This window comes from Lontra canadensis, unplaced genomic scaffold (genome assembly GCF_010015895.1).
Source record: "Lontra canadensis isolate GAN:19392208 unplaced genomic scaffold, GSC_riverotter_1.0 scaffold102, whole genome shotgun sequence".
Taxonomy (NCBI): Eukaryota; Metazoa; Chordata; class Mammalia; order Carnivora; family Mustelidae; genus Lontra; species Lontra canadensis.
In genome coordinates, this window is record NW_022631096.1 from 1500898 (window position 1) to 1518480 (window position 17583).

At 39.4% G+C, this 17583-nt stretch overlaps 1 long non-coding RNA gene across 1 annotated transcript; it reads right to left on the reverse strand.

Moving 5' to 3' along the window:
• Positions 1 to 435: 435 nt before the first annotated feature.
• On the reverse strand, positions 436 to 16989 carry LOC116855408. The gene is made up of 3 exons (XR_004380345.1): positions 16972 to 16989; positions 13952 to 13955; positions 436 to 548 (listed from the first exon to the last, which is right to left on the reverse strand). It is a non-coding gene; the product is annotated as an uncharacterized LOC116855408 (long non-coding RNA).
• Between the last annotated feature and the right edge of the window lie 594 nt (positions 16990 to 17583).

The window sequence follows — 17583 nt, forward strand, 5'->3', positions numbered from 1 at the left end:
TAATGAAAATGGTATTTCCCTCTGAAAAAGAGCAAACCTGTGTACTGCCAGTTACAAAAGAATCAAGCTTCCTAACTACATGTTCAGATGTCACCCAGACTTCTTCACATTGCCCTGTGAGTCTTAGGGCTAAGGGGAGCAGTGGAGACCATGGAGATGTTCTGGATACTGCTGTTGCTATAAATAAGAAAGTCCTCTATCTCTGACCCTGGAGACTCAAGTCTTTGCCAGCACCCATGAAAGTATGGCACGTGAACTCCTTAGCTTGCAATTTTGGTAAAATCTCACACGCTCCACAGTTTTTGCCATTATTTTCACTTAGTATCATATTGTATGTGAAGATACAAATGGCATGCATTTCCAAAATACCTGACTCAAAAAAAAAAAAAAAGAATTTCTGTTAAAACTAAGTTTTTTATCATGTGGCATCCCGTAGTAGCAGCTTTAATTCAGAATCCCAGAGTTCATAACAAACTGTATAAGAAAAAAGGAATCACTCCCTGACTCATAGAAATGGTTTTGTGACTGCTTCTCTTTTAAAAGATGAGCTTCTGGGGCGCCTGGGTGGCTCAGTGGGTTAAGCCTCTGCCTTTGGCTCAGGTCATGATCTCAAGGTCCTGGGATCGACCCCCGCATCCATCTCTCTGCTTGGCAGAGAGCCTGCTTCCTCCTCTCTCTCTGCTTGCCTCTCTACCTACTTGTGATCTCTGTCGGTCAAATAAATAAGTAAAACCTTTAAAAAGAGAGAGAGAGAGAAAGAAAAAGAAAGATGCGCTTCCTTCTGTCTCTGCTGAACAAAGCCTTTCAACCCGAACTTCCCTCTTCACTTCAAAAATGTTTTTTACCTTCACCGATCCTCTCTCTTTTCCTCTTGTCTTAGAAGCAAGTTATAAAATGGCCCGAAGCTATTGTCAGTCTGTGTTTATGTCCCTGGGCCATCCTCCCCCCACACTGGGCCTCAGCTGCCTGGGACCTCTGGAATCCTTAGCTCTGACCTGAGGAATATGACAATAGTAATGTCACATGAACTTTGGTGCCTGGACCCTCAAAGGTCTTAGTACCAGCACCCCCTTTCCTGAGACGCCACGTAGAGAAGTCCAGGCTGAGGCCCTCCTCGGCATTTCTACATCCAAGCCAGGGCAGGGAGGCAAAGGGCTATGATCATTTGGACCCGCGTGCAAACTGGGGCTGCTTCAAGTGGGCCCAGCTGAGACGCCTGGAGCGTAAAGGAGCCGTCTCGGGTGGCAAATCATAAACCGATGTTGCTTGGTGCTTCTCCCCCGGCTTTGAGGAGGTTTGTTACACGGCCGTGCGTAACTGACACACGTATCAACAGCCCTCTTCTTTATCAAAGCTAACTTCTGTGCTGTGGAGACCTCGCTTCATCTTTCTGAGAAGTCAACACCTTGTCTCCCTAAGGCCTCCTGTCACCTGTCTCATGATGTACTGCCATCTTATGGTCTTAGCACCCGGGGTGGGGGCCGGGAGACCCTTTTGTAACAATAATACACCCAAGAAACTGTCAGTGTGTATATGTCCACACACAAGCAATTTTCGAAAAAATACAGCAAACATACATTTTTGCTTCATCTTTACCTTCCATTCATTTCTGTTTCCCAGTTTATGCCCTTTTCTTCCCACAGAAAGCAGTATCTTGAAAAGCCAGTTAAAATTTGCTAATCCAGAGCCCTGGTGCCATTCCTCCTGCATTTGGAACGATTTAGCATTTGACTGATAAACACTGTATTTTTCTCAAACTCTTCCATCGGCTTCCAGGATTTTAAGGTCCCAAGCTTCTTAAAACACCTCTGGCTGTTCCTTCCTAACAGTTTCACTGGCTCACCTTTCCCACCTGACCTTCTTGTTTGGGCACATCTGCTGTCTGTCCCCGTCCCACTTCTCTTTTTAGTCTATGTTCTATAATGTTCATGCCTCCTGGTCCCATGACTTTAATTGTGACCTCTATTAAAATGGCTCCAAGTCATCCGAAACTCATTTCTTTCCCAGGCTCTAGATTTGTGTTACGTGAACCAGCCAGTGGAGTTGACATCTCCCGGGAGCCGAGAGGGAAAACAGAATTGCAGGCTCTAATCAGACCTACTGAATCAGAATCTGCATTTTTACAAGCCTCCCAGTGATCCACACGTGTGTGAAAATCTGAAAATTACTGCTCTAAATATGTATTTCCATCTACCTTACCAAAACAGAAATAATCATTCCCCGCCCTGCAACTCTTCCCCACTACCACAGAACACACTCTTCCTTTCCAGGAATCCATTATGATTTTACTAATGTACTGGGCCAAAAAAGCCAAAATCCTTAGCATCATTCTCTGCTCATACTTCTCCCTTACTGCCCTCAACTGCCAGTCCATTGTTGCCAAGTCTGGTCCATTTGACTACCAAGATCTGTCCTTCTTCCTGCCTTGTCCTGCTTACCGCACTGGGTCTCCTTTTCCCCTAGATGGTTAGGGTCACATCCAAACTGGAAACCCTCCCTCTCCCCTTTCTTGTAATGCATTTCCGCTCACTCCCAGCTACTTACTGCTCACCATTCTTAAACAGACAAACAAACAAAAAAAAAAAACCACAAAATAACAAAGGTATGTCAAGTTCCTTTTAAAGTCTTCATGAACTTTCCTTTGCTACAGGAAATGAAGTGTGAACTCTATAGCGTAACATTCAAGACCATCCAAAATCAAGCCCCAACCTGCCTGTTTGATATTCTCTCTCCGTTCTCAAGTCAAAACGGAAAGCTGGCATTTATTCATCGGCTCACTCAGTGTGGAATTCTCTTCATTCTCGCATCCCAACTGTTGAATCCTGCTTCTCCTTCAAGGCTTCCCCTTCCCTGTCATAAACTCTCCAACACTGTAGTCAAGAAGGAGACACTTCTCATTCCTCTGAGCCCATTTGAACTTGATGCAGTTTATCCCTGGTTTTAACACGGATCGCCTCACATTGTGCTCCCCGTGCATGTGTCTCTAGTCCACAGGAGCAAATCCTCAAGGTGAAAATGACATTCTATTTATCTCTGTAGTCCCCACAAGGACTCACACAAGAAGAACTCAGTATGTTTGTTGAACTAATGATTGAGTAGGCTCAAATTTTTCATTAGTTCACCCCTATTGCTAACCTGCATGTATTGTTTTTCCTTCAACAGGTAGTAGTTTTTATTATATATACATTATGATATATATTATTTTTATTATTTATATTATTTGTATATTTATTATAATATATACTATATATTGTACTGATATATATACTATTTATTATAATATATATTATACATTGAGTGTAGTTGACACACATGTCGGTTTTAAGTGTACAACTTAGTGATTTGACAAGTGTATACATTACATCATGCTCACCACAGTGTAGCTACCATCTGTCCCATTATATCGCTATTACGACATCACACACTGTATTCCTTATGCTCTGCTTTTTATTCTCATGACTGATTCATTCCATAAGTGGAGGCCTGTATCTCCCTTTCCCTATCAGTCACTTGCCCAACCCTCCACTCTGACAACCATCAGTTTGTTCTCTGTATTTATAGATATGATCTTGCTTTTTGTTTATTTTTTAAGATTGCATTTATGAGTGTAATCATATAGTATTTGTCTTATTCAGCCGGACTTATTTCACTTAGCTTAACACCCTCTACGTCCATCTATGTTGGCTCAAATGGCACAATTTCATCCTTTTTGTGGCTGTGTAAAATATATATATATGTATATGTATATCACATTCTCCTTATCCATTCATCTGTTAGATACTTGGGTTGCTTCCATCTGTTGTCTCTTATATATATAGCTACAATAATGTTACAATAAATATATGGGTAAATCTTTGGGTAAATATCCAGTAATGGAATTATTGGATAATATGGTTATTTCTATTTTTAATTTTTTGAAGAAACTCCATATTGTTTTCCACAGTGGCTCTACCAGTTTGCCTTCGCATCAGCAGTGCATGAGGGTCTCTTTTTCTCTACATCCTCATCAACACTTGTTGTTTCTTATATTTTTTATTTTAGCTATTCTGGCAGATATGAGGTGATGTCTCATTGTAGTTTTGATTTTCATTTCCTTGATGATTAATGATGTTGAATATCTTTTCATGTGTTTGTTGACCATATATATGTCTCCTTTGGAAAACTGTCTACTCAGGTTCTCTGCTCGTTTTTTAATTGGATTCCTTGTTTTTTTTTAAAGTATTGACTTCTATAAGTTCTTTGTATATTTTAGATACTTACTTCTTACTGGATATATCATTTGCAAATATCTTCTCCCATTCAGTATGTTGTCTTTTTGTTTTGTTGATTGTTTCCTTTGCTGTGCAGAAACTTCTGATTTCGATGTAGTCCCAGTAGTTTTTTTTGTTTGTTTGTTTTGTTTTCATTGCCTTAGTGGTCAGTGTCAGAGAAATTGCTACATGTGTTCTCTTTTAGAATTTTTATGATTTTAGGTCTCACCATTTAAATTTTTCTTTTAAAGATTTATTTATTTATTTGAAAAAGAGAGAGAGCAGGAGTGGGGAAAGGCAGAGGGAGAGAGAGTCTCTTAAGCAGACTCTGTGCTAAGCACAGAGCCTGATGTAGGGCTCAATTCCACAACCCTGAGATCACACCCTTAGCCGAGACCAAGAGTCAGATGCTCAACCGACTGCACCACCCAGGGACCCCTATTTAAGTCTAATCCATTTTGATTTATTTTTGTGTATGATATAAGAAAGTGGTCCAGTTTCATTCTTTTGCATATAGCAGTTCTGTTTTCCCAACATCATTTATTGAAAAGACAGTCTTTTCCCCATTGCATTGTCTTGCCTCCTTTGCAATAGATTAATTGTCTGTATAATTATGGATTTATTTCTGGGTTTTCTCTTCTGTCCCATTGATCTATATGTCTGTTTTTTGTGCCAGTACCATATTGTTTTGATTACTATAGTTTTGTAGTACATCTTGTAATCTGGAATTCTGATACCTCCAGCTCTGTTCTTTCTCAGGATTGCTTTAGTTATTTGGGCTTTTCCATGATTTCTTACAAATTTTAGCACTATTTGTTCTAGTTCTCTGAAAAATGCTGTTGGTATTTTGATAGGGATTGCACTGAATCTATAGGTTGCTTTGGGTAATATGGATGTTTTAGCAACATGTGTTCTTCCAATCCATGAGTATAAGATAACCTTCCATTTCTTTGTGTCATCTTCAGTTCCTTTCACCAGTGTTTTATAGTTTTCAGAGTACAGGTCTTTCACCTCTTTGGTTAAGTTTACTCCTAGATATATTATTCTTTTTAGAGTAATTATAAATGATTTTTTTTTTAATTTCTCTTTCTGTGATTTCATTGTTAGTATACAGAAAGGCTACCAATTTCTGGGTATTAATTTTGTATCCTGCCACATTATTGAATTTGTTTATTATTTCTAATCATTTTTTCAGGGTTTTTTGATGGTCTTTAGGATTTTCTATGTATGCTATTATGTTGTCTACAAATAGTGACAACTTAGCTTCTTTTTTGCCACATGGATGCCATTTCGACTTACACATATTTTTAAACACTAAATTTAAAATATATTTTAAAAGAATGAAATTTCCACGCCAACGTGTTTCATTTTGTGTTGCCGTGGCTGATAGATTTCCTCCCAGAGAGCAGGTTTCTTTGGAAATCCTGATAAACTCTGGCCCACATCACCACCAGTGGACATAATTACAATTGCAGTCTAGATGCGCTTTGTATGACCAGGCAAACCAAAGTTCATGTTTCTTCTTCAGTTTACTTATAAACAAATCTACTGTTGCTATGGATGTGTCATCCAAAATATGCTACCAGGAAGTAGAGGAGCAACCATAAAAAATGCAACTCAGGGAAAAATTAGCAGCTCCATTCTCGAAGTATATAATCATGTTTAAAAGAAGATTTCCTGCAGGAATGTGGAATGGATCATAAAGTTAAATTATATGATAGTTAAGACAAGTTAAGTTTATTGAGAGAGAAAAAATAACAGTTTAGGAACTCTCAAGCCCTCACACTGTAGAATTCTCTTGCACAAGAGTGTTTGTGTCCATGAGAGACCGTATAAATCCGTTCAACTGGAAAGATCAGACTTACATGGGAAGCTTTTCATGACATCAAGGAGCAGGAAGGAAGGAAAGATATTGTCAGCTTTTGAGATTCCAATGCAAACAAAACATGGAAAAGCTGTTTTGGAGGCCTTTAGAGGCCGTGGCATGTACTATTTTTCCCAGTTAGAAAACAAGATATTGTTTCCTTACTTTAATAGTTAACAAAACATGGAATGTTTATGACTGGCTATACTGAAGGGATTTTACTCGGTGATCCTTAAATGTTAACAGTCCAGCATGGAGCAACTAGAAACAGAGATAAACAATTGCCAGGGGGAAATTAACTTGCTCTAACATTAGCTTTAGTCCCCCAAAATTCAAAGTCTCCATCAGAATTAAATGGTGGGTCTTCTCCTTCGCTTCCTACAAAAAAATCCAGGATATCTGTGACAACAGCCACAACAACACTGTGAGAGTCTAGATTCATAGAACTGAAGATTCAGGGGGTTTTGTCGACTTTAGAAGTCAAACCTATGATGGCATTATTACTTCCTTTATTACCATGAGTACCAAGGGGCTAATAATAAGGTTTTCAGGCTCAAATTTTTCCCAATTTCTTTTCTTTCATTTGTTCACCTTTTTGACTAGTCATTAGCCTTTTTTTTTTCCCCCAGAAAAAGCTCACCGCTAGAGAAAAGGAGGAGATCTAAAAAGCAATAAAATTTGTAGCTTAGAATCATAAGACATTTTGTTTAGAAGTGTCCTGAGTTCATAAATTCAGTGACTGGCTTTTCCACTGTTATCTCCCTTGCATCTAGAATAGCTCTTGACACTGTTACACACAATAGGTATTTCTCTAAGTAAGGAAAAAGATGAGTAAAATTACACCTGAAAAACCTGAAATTTGTAACTTTTCTAAGGTATCCTATCTCCCACTTCCATGAATAACCAACATTTGTCATGGGTAAAAGTCACATGACCTACCCAAGTTCATGCCAAGCCATGTTCCAGTTTAGCTGTTTGGTGTTACAGGGTGGTTATGATTCCTTGATCAGCATCCAAACCCCAGCTTGCTTCAGAGTTTCTAAGACAGCAGCTTTCAAATTGTTTTTAGGGCAACCCAGAGTAAGAAATGAATATCACATCAAGACCCCGCACACACACCACACATCACACCCACCCACCCATCCCCCCCAACATACACACACGGGCATAATCTTTAAAATGACACAACACAAAGCTTTACAGAACAATACTTACTCTTCCTATGTAAAATAGACTGCTATGTTCTATTATTTTTGGTTTTTAAATGAATTTCATAAGCAATTAATAACTTATGATTTCTGGTTTCTATAAAAACCCTTAGAACCACCCTACATAAGCATGAGGGTTGTGAAATGGTGAAAGAGAACAACTTAGGTCTCAAGTCACATCTCTTGTGTGGAGAATCTCTGAGGGCACAGGCTGTCATGCTGCTTTTAGCAATTAACTAGTATCTCAACTTTCCGTTTGTAGGCTAAAAAAAAAAAAAATTGCTGGACTATCTCCAGGTGGGCTCAGAATTCACCTAATAGCCCTGAGGGCAGTCAGGCAGTCACAGTTCTTGCCAGTAGGACATCTCTAGGCTTTAAGCCACCTCTTGGTCATTTGCATCGATAATTCACAGTCAGTGACTTGCAACTTTCAGAGAGTATATGTTATTGGGTTTTGAAGGTTGTATATAAGTTTCTCAGTAAGTCCCACACTGGCGAGGACCGTGTGATGGTATCATTAGCAACATGGATGGAGAGAGAAGATATTTTGACAGTGGCATTTGATAAGACTGATGTTAAACACAGCAAGTCACTAAAGACTGAAACATCACACTAAGGAACTGAAGCAACTACCTGAATAAGAGCAAAGAATACTGGGGGTTTTGTCCTAATTTTTCAGATACTATTATTCCTCTGCTTTCAGGCATACATTCAGCAAATACCATATGTCTCCTATATGACAGGCACTAACCCAACAGCAAGGGAAACCTCTGTCACAGTCAAGGTGCTTTGGAATATGAGCTATTGTATTTAATATCTAATATGGTAAATACAATATGGTCTCTTCCTCCATAGAGTACTTTGCATAGCTTTCATAGAGGAAGATAAAACTCCACCATACACATACACTGCTTCCAAAACATTCAAATTCGCTTGATGTGACCACAAGAATTGAGATGCAGAGTCAAGAGTCTATTACAGTAAAACTGGAGATGATAAAACCAAAACTATTTTCAACTCACATTGCCTTTTTGTTATTTCTCCAGATACATTTCATTCCCTCACCAAGGGGCTATTGAATGTCTACCACATGCAAGGTGCTATGTTGGGTGTTGGTACCCAAAGACATAGGATGCAGTTCCTGCCTTCACAGCACACACAGGGAAGTGTGCAGATAAATATACAAGTGATGTCCAGCACAATGGGATGAATACTATAATAAAATATGAGTGAGATGCAATACTGCATTAAGGGGGGAGAGAGGGTGGACACCAAAATCAGCAAAAAGGAGTTCAAGGCTTTTACGAAGGACATGGTGCTTGAACACTGATGGATGAACAGAAATTTGCCAGATGGTCAAGGAGTGGGGGCATTAAAGACAGAGGGAGGACCTTGCACCAAGTTTTAGAGTATGAAAAGCACAAGCAAGTTGGAGTAAAAGCCTATAATCCAGCAAGACGAGCTGAAGATGAGGTTATCAGCAGCCTTGTAAGCCTTGCTCTGAGAGAAGCCTAGAGGAAGAACACTGATTTGAGAATCCTCAATAAACAGGTGTCAGTGAAAGCCATGGACGTGGATGAGAATTCCTAGGAAAACTGAAGTACACAAAGAACTCATAACTCCTAGTGTGTGACTGACACCTGAGTGATATTTTCCTCTCATCCTGTTTCCGGATCCTATGCAACATCGTCATCACCATCACCTTCATCATCACCATCATCATCATCACCATCATCGTCATCCACGTAGCCTCAACATCACAGCTTACCGAACACCTACAAGGTAGTTCACCTGCATCAAGTTAGGAATCCTCAGAACAACCCAGTGAGATAGGTCCTATTATTATCTCCCTTTTCTAAGGTCACAGTTCCAGTGATAGATGGTGTCAGGTTTTGAACCAGACAGCCTGAACCCTGAGCCCCTGGGCGTCTAGCTACTATGCTCTCCTGATACATCTGTACGACGGTAGTCTGGACGATATTCCAGACCCCGAACCCTGGATAATAAATGCAGTCAAAAGAGCACTGAGTTGCAGCACCTTAAATAAAAAAGAGGCATAGTCTTCGCCTGAGCTCTCTTGACATTAATGTTAATTACTGAAAGTCGCTTGTTTCTAGAATGAATTCTCACTACCCCTCTCTGAGCTGTCCTTGAGACTACTTTAAAGCTTTTAACCACGTAGATCCTCTGTTGCTATTTGGCATGTTCATTGCTGCATAATTTGCAAGTTGCAGAATGAGTACTTAGCAGGGTGATTTCAAAGCCTACTGGACAGAATCACTTGAAATGCACGAGGCAGTGGGAACTACCACGGCAGTCAGTAGTGTGCTTGTTGGGGCTATAAATTTCCTGAGAAATGGAGGCTAGTTTATACTTACAACAACTGTTGAGTATAAATCAAGCGGGAACTTCTGAAGTCAGATGCTTCATTTGTTATTTTAATGCACATTGTATTTTCTGAGGGGCTGAGGCCTCCGCGTTATCTTCTTCGCTCAGAAACTGAGTGGCCGAAATAATCTCTGTGTCGGATGGAAGACTTCATGGTCAATCAACACGCAGTTGTCCTGTGAACTTGAACTCTTGTGTGATTTTCCTGGTGACCAGACTTGAAAGTTTTCGCTAGCTCCTTTGTGAGAATGACAATTTAAATAGCTCTCACAGAAGTCCAAAAACACGAGGCCGATTGGGTAATAAAGGGGTGCCTTTAAAGTTAAATGAGTCATAATTTAGCATGAACTAGATTGATTAGAGAAACACTTGCACGTTGGCAGGCAGTTAGGATCCTGGAGCCCTCTCGGTAATTAGGACTGTTATGATGTCTGTTGGCACTACATATACAGCAAAGATGGGTCATGTCACAAGTCCATCCAAACACTTGTGGGTTCAGGGATTCAAACCCAAGTTGAACCTTTTGGTGTTTGAGTTTGTTAACTGTTGGCTAAATGCCACTTCCTGTTCCTAAGAAAAGAGGCTTGAAAAAGTCTCATAAAAAATGACTTAAAAGCCTTCCTTGACTTCAAAGGCTCTTACAAAACAACATTTTGATGAGTTAAGTGTAAAGGAATCAGAAACATACGGATTAAATTTCCCTAAAAGAGTCATGTGTCTAAAAACGGAGGGAGGAAAAAGTAGCAAGTTTATCTTGCTCAACATGTCTCAAAATGTCCAGAGTAAATATTGATTACTGAAAGCAATCGAATTCTTCCATTCCAAAATAATACTAATATAGTAATCTCTAGAAAAACATGCCAAAGGGGTCAATGAATAAAGGCCAATGTGTTTGTGTAGGTCGGGTTGTACCAGGCCATCTCTCTACAGTCCATTATGCCAGCCTCCACTTTAAAGGAAGTAGCAGAGTGTCGCAGGACAGAGCCCCAGAGAACAAAGAAGTCCAAACTAGACCACTCACGAGGGTCAGGCGATTGTCATCAACTCACCACACATTGATACATCACAGCTGATGCGACTGTCTGAAGAAGAGCGTACAGACATGCCTTCGCCATGAAATGTCATGCAAAAGGCAGCATTACCTGGTATGTGTATTTGATTTCCACATCTGTTTTTTTTTTTAAAGATTTTATTTATTTGACACAGAGAGATCACAAGCAGGCAGAGCAGGCAGAGAGACGGGGGAAGCAGGCTCCCTGCTGAGCAGAGAGCCCAATGCGGGGCTCGATCCCAGGACCCTGAGATCATGACCTGAGCCGAAGGCAGAGCCTTAACACTGAGTCACCCAGGCGCCCCGATTTCCCATCTTTAATCATAATTTTGTGGGTTTCTAACCCTTGAAAATAAATTAATTAATGATTATCTCTCAAGCAGAGAAAAAGACATCTTTGGGCAAGAAGATAATTGCAGGACATAGAAAGAAAAATCATTTGAACGAGTGATGAACAAATGCAAATTCTGGTCAAGAATGACATGCTGTAAATCTCATCAGTTTGCCACCAACTTAGCTGACAAAAAAGCTAATAGCTGATTTTTCTGTGTTTGAAAATCTTAGAAGGAACAAAGTATTTGACTTTTGAGGTCAAATAAAGCCAATGCATTTAACCATGAAACATTAGATACTGACAGATAGAAGTTTTGCCAACTATTAGACCCTCAATATAACAAATTTTTGTATTTGGCCAAATGCAATGGTATGAATTTATATAGCAATATTTCACTAGATGGTGGTTATGGCAGCTTCAGACCATAAGAGAAAAATTTCTAAAAGTGGACATTTCATATTTTAATTTGTTTGTGACATGAACTGCTACAGTAACACATAAATGAGCTGCCTTCTTGAAACAAACTTAGTGTGAGAGAAAGGTCCTAATTAATTGAATCCATAAGTAACTTTTCTAAACAGTATAGTTTTATTTATGTCAATACATTTCTTGGAAAAGGAAATGAATAAAACATTCACATATTGGCTTAAGGGGTCCGTGATGTTTATATATAATTCCAATGAACGTAGACTGGTAAATGTATTTATAAAAGTAAATAAATATTACTATTTTTATTGTTTTTCTTTCACTATCTCTGAATTTGATTTAAATAGATACATACTATTTTAGCAACTACCAAGTGATCAAGAAACCAACTGCAGATTTTTGTTTCTTTATATGCCCAAAATCACCATGTCTCTAAACATGTCCCACGACCCAAAGACCCCAGAGGACAAAGAACCAACCGAGCCATGTTCCCACACCCCAGTGGAGTTTGGAACTTCTGAACAATATTGCCAAAGAGTTCATCTAATCTTAGCTTTAGTGACCGGAACAGAATTTTGAATGTGTCCAAAGAGAGGAGCTTTTGGAGAACTGAACCAATTGCTAAAGAAAAATATAATGGTAAGAAGAGCAGTAAGTCTGATATTACAGGAGTGTTCGAAAAAGTGATTTCACTTAATTGTTTACTAAATCCCCAGAGGGAAATACTTGCCTTGATGGATTCTGATAATCAATGAATTTACCTTGTCATTCTTTTTTTTTTTTACCTTGTCATTCTTGAGGAAAGGTGATAGGATTAGAGCAATCACACAGCAGACACACTATCCTTCCAATAAAGATGATTTGCAATTTCCTGTTCCCCATTTTTCTCTAAGTCTTGAGATTATCTACCCTACTGCCTTTCCAAAGATCCTGAATATTTTCAAGGTGTCTTTATATACACTGTGTAGTTCTACTCTCATATCGTCTAATTGCAGGTCAAGTCCAGCAAACACTTCCCCTTCCAGGAATGCAACTCTTGAAATTCCACTATTGGAGAACAACTCACTTGGTTAAATATTGTCCCCTGAGGTTCTCCTTACAAAATTTATATCCTTCCAGACGGCTGGTAATTAAAACCTCTGTGTTAATTAATTTACCAAGAAGGACTCTGCATAGTTTGGGAGTACATGGCAGTGAGTAGGACAAGAAGGAGAAAGAGTAGAAAAAGAAGGGGTAATCTACTTCAAAGACAAACTTAACCAAATTAACCAGTTTGCATAAAACTAACTCCATTTCCTATCCTCAGAGTGTGATCTCCAACCACAAAATTGTATTTTTCTTCCATATTTTAGAACAATTTTTTTTAAAGTTAATAGCCTGTGGCTTTTTTTTTCTTATTTAAATGCAATTCGCCAACATGTAGTACATCATTAGTTTCGGATGTAGTGTTCAATGATTCATCAGTTGTGTGTAACACCCAGTGCTCATCAAATCACGTTCACCTCCTTAATGCCCATCACCCAGTTACCCCAACACCCCACCCACCTCCCCTTCCTCAACCCCCAGTTTGTTATGTGTACCTTTGAAAGTTGTGTTGTCATCAAATTCAAATAACGCACATACACTCTGATATTCATAGCAGCATTATCTACGATAGCCAAATTATGGAAGCAGCCCAACTGTGTCCGTCAACTGACGAATGGGTAAAGAACATATGCATACATGCACAATGGAATATTACTCAACCATCAAAAAGAATGAAATCTCGCCATTTCCAAGACATGGATGGAGCAAGAGAGTGTGACACTAAGTGAAATAAGTCAATCAGATAAAGACAGATACCATCTGATTTCACTATATGTGGAATTTAAGAACCAAAACAAACAAGCAAAGGAGAAAGAGAGAGAAGCAAAACAGGATACACTCTGAACTATATAGAACAAACTGATGGTTAGCAGAGGGGAGGAGACTGGGGGGATGGGTGAAATAGGTGATGGGGATTAAGGAGTGCACCTGTGATGAGCACAGGGCGTTGTATGGACATGTTGAGTTGCTATATTGTACACCTGAATCTAATATTACACTGGGTGGTAACTACCTGGAATGTAAGTAAAAATTTTTTAAAAATTCAAGTAATGCAGTGTCATCTAGAAACACCCCGAAAAATAACAACAGCAACTGTGCCTCTCTCCATGGCTTAGTATCCCTTTCCTAACAGCCCAGACCATGTTTATCATTGCTGCACTTCCTCACTGAAAGATGTTTCCTAGTCTCTCAAAATCCTGTCTGGAAGGAGAGCATGATAGTAAATAAAACGTTGGGGAGTCACATTTTAAGCTGAGCTTAAGTAAAGTTTAGGACCAAACCAGCAGATAAAATTGACAATGTCTGCAACGCATGGAACAAAAGTTTTCGACACTTCTCAAGGACTTTCCTACCAGTGATGGTGAAATCATCTTTTTCTCACAAAGGAAGTCCCGCTCCACTTACCAAAGTAGGCGTACCAGGAGCTACAATACCCATCAGCTTGTGCTGCAGGGGTTAACATATTCTTTGATAAGTTTTGTTTCAGTGTCTTGGGTGGTATCTTAATCCACTCATTTGGGCTGCTATAACAAAACTCCATAGACTGGGTAGCTTGTAAATGACAGAGATCCTCTGTAACTGACCATTCTAGGGATGGGAAGTCTGAGATCAGAGGACCATTGTAGTTGGGTGAGGGCTTTCTTCCAGGTCACAGATTCATCGTTGTATCCTTAAAGGCAGAAGGGCTTGGGGCTCTCCCTGGAGCCTCTTTTAAGGGCATTAATCCTATTTATGAAGGTTCCACAGTCATGTTGTAAGTGCTTCTTGAAGGCTGTACCCCCTAATACCATGGGAATACAACATGTGAATTTTAGGAAGACACAATTATTCAGACCATAGCAGGTAATAAAAGACAAATCTTTATATTTTCTCTATGGACTAGACTTGGCATACTCATTGGGATCTCTGCTGTGGTGGTAACTAAGGAAAAATCATCTCTTCTTTTGTGTACAAACTAAAAAGGAGACTGGAAAATGCATAAAGTTAATCTATTAAGATGGGACGGTGGGAGATATTTTCTAGCTATAATTATTATGATTTCATTTATAGAGTGTTGTTGGCTAAGAATTCTAACAGGGCATTCACTTGTTTAAAGCCTTATCTTCACTATGCAGCATTGCTGAAACTTTTGAACTATTCCAGGAGATGACTCAACAAGTTCCACCAGAATCTTTCTTGTATCTGGGTCAAAGTACCCTCGGTGTTCAGCCAACAGCCTGTGGTTATCATCTCTCCCTATAAAACTAGTATCAAAACCTCAGACTCAAGGCTGCAGAAAGCAAGGTAGGGCTTAGATAGGGAGCAAGAGGTCACAGACCTGGGAACAACAAAGATATGTACTTACCCCATAGAAGTCACAAACTGGACACTCCGTGAAACAGAGTAAGGAAATACTGGAACCAGCAGCGAAACAGGCCTGCACCTGATTTATTGTGGTCGAATTCTAATTAAATGTCCTCCGTTCTGGGAACCAGCATGGTGCCAGAACCTGGGTTGAACTCAGCCTCCAGGTCCAGCTGGGAAGACACTAAATAATTCCAACTTGGAAGTTGGAAATGAGTCAAAACAGATAAGCCAGGCTTACTCACCAGTTAATCCTACCTCTTTCTCTACGATCAGAATAGACTCCTAAGATGGTGCTACCACCTCTGGCCCTTCACTCCATGTCTCCCTCACTAAAATGTTCTAGCCCTCTCTTCCCATGCTCTTAATTTTTACTCTATTTTAAAGGCCCGAAGCTACGTCCGTATGTCGCGCAAAGCAATTCAAAGCCTTCTTTCTCACCATGTCAACTCTTCCCACCCCACATACTCCATTGACAGTGGTGCTTGGAAAATACTGGTTATTTATATTAACCACACTAACAATATCAGCACAGATTATAACTGACCTTGAAAACATGAGAATAATGATATAACTGGTTTTTTGACAAATATAAATTTCATTCCTTTTATTTAAAAAAGTGAGGACCGTGTTTCATGTGAAATGGGTTCCCACACTACGTAATACTCTCTGACATTAGGGCTGTTATTTACCCTGGCAGGGAAACTATTTCGGGGCAAGGCTACCTTCCACACTTACAGATGGCTTCGTCTCGTCCATCTGTTTCTGCAACATTTAGACCTTTGACACCTTCATGGCTTGAGTACTGAACCACCCTCTTGACTCATTTTTATTAGTTCTTTCCGTCCTGTTTGGAATCATCCTATCCTCTGACCTCATGAGTCAAATTTTAGGCTCTCTTTAGCCTTTCCATCAAGACTTTGTGCTGCTTCAAACTTTCGTTTCCCTTCCCAACCACGATTCTGTTTCTTCTCACTAACTACACAACAATTAAGTAAAACATTACCCGTCCCCATGAGCTCCCAGGACCCCCATAACCCAGCACAGGCTCAGATGGTGGCAACTACTGCAGGTAGAGCCACAAGTAAGTGATATTATTTAGAAGACGTCCTGTTCTTCCAGGTGTAATGTCATTGCACAAAATATGACTACTGATAATAGTATTACTAATAGTGATAATTTAGGATACATCTGAAGAAAAGAATATGAAAGGTAAACTTAAGACTTGGAATAGGATTTTAAAAATCTCAATACTTTTGAAGTCACTGGCTGGCTCAGTCAGTAGAGCATGCAACTCTTGATCACAGGGTTGCGAGTTCAAGTCCCATATTGGGAATAGAGGTTACCTAAAAGTCAAAGCTTTTTTTTTTTTTTTTTAAACCTCAGCACTTTTTATTAAAATACATACTAAAAGAAAGCTTTCTTACTGTCTTCAGATCTCTTTTTAGGATTTTATTTATTTATTTAAGAGAGAGATAGAGAGAGCATGAGCAGGAAGGAGAGGGAGAAGCAGGCTCCCTATGGAGCAGGGAGCCCAACAAGAGGCTGGATCCCAGGACCATAGGATCATGACCTGAGCCCAAGGCACTTTTTAAAAAAATTATTATTATTATGTTCAATTAACCGACATACAGTACATCATTAGTTTTTGATGTAGTATTCAATGATTCATTAGTTATATTTAATACACAATGCTTGTCACAACTCATGCCCTCCTTAATACCCATCACCTGGTTATCCCATCCCTCCACCCCCTTCCCTTCTGTAACCCTTCATTTGGTTCCCCGGAATCTAGAGTCTCTCTTGATTTGTCTCCCTCTCTGATTTCTTCCCATTCAGTTTTCCCTCCCTTCCCCCATAGTCCTCCATGCTATTCCTTATGTTCCACATAGGAGTAAAACCGTATGATAATTGTCTTTCTCTGCCTGACTTATTTCACTTAGCATAATCCCCTCCAGTTCCATCCATGTTGATGCAAATGGTAGATATTCATTCTTTCTGATGGCAGACACTTAACCAACTGAGCCACCCAGGTGCCCCATCTTCAGATTTTTTTCCCTACTTTTCAATTTTTATTTTAAGAAAGCTGAATAATAGTGTTTTAACTCAAGAAATTTTTGGTTTTATTCTGTTTTGTTTTCAGTCTCACCTAATTTCTGGTAACTTTCTCTAAACTCCACTTTGCTCATTTCTTCGTCCAAGAAATAGGTAAATATCTTCTTGTAGAGAACGGAGAGGGAATTCAATTCTCGAGAGACTGAGAATCCAATCTTCATCAGACTTCAGTAACTGAATCCCTTGCCTGTAATGAACTAAAATACTATTAAATAAAGCCTCTTCTTTGAGTTGCATAATGTGGAAAGAATTAAGCTTCAAAACTGGTTTTATTATGCCAGACATGGTTTTCTCCTAAAATTAAAACCTTAGTTAGTGTGGTAACTCCTCATAGAATTGAGAAAGAACAGAGACCTATTTTGCCTATATGCCTTGAAATAAACATAATTCATAAATGTATGAGTTAGTATATACTATAACAGACTCCTGAAGACAAACAGTTAAATCTATTCTTATTCAAAAAACACATGGGATTCTGCTGGCTATAGTCCCTTTTCAGTCTGAATACTAGATTTGAG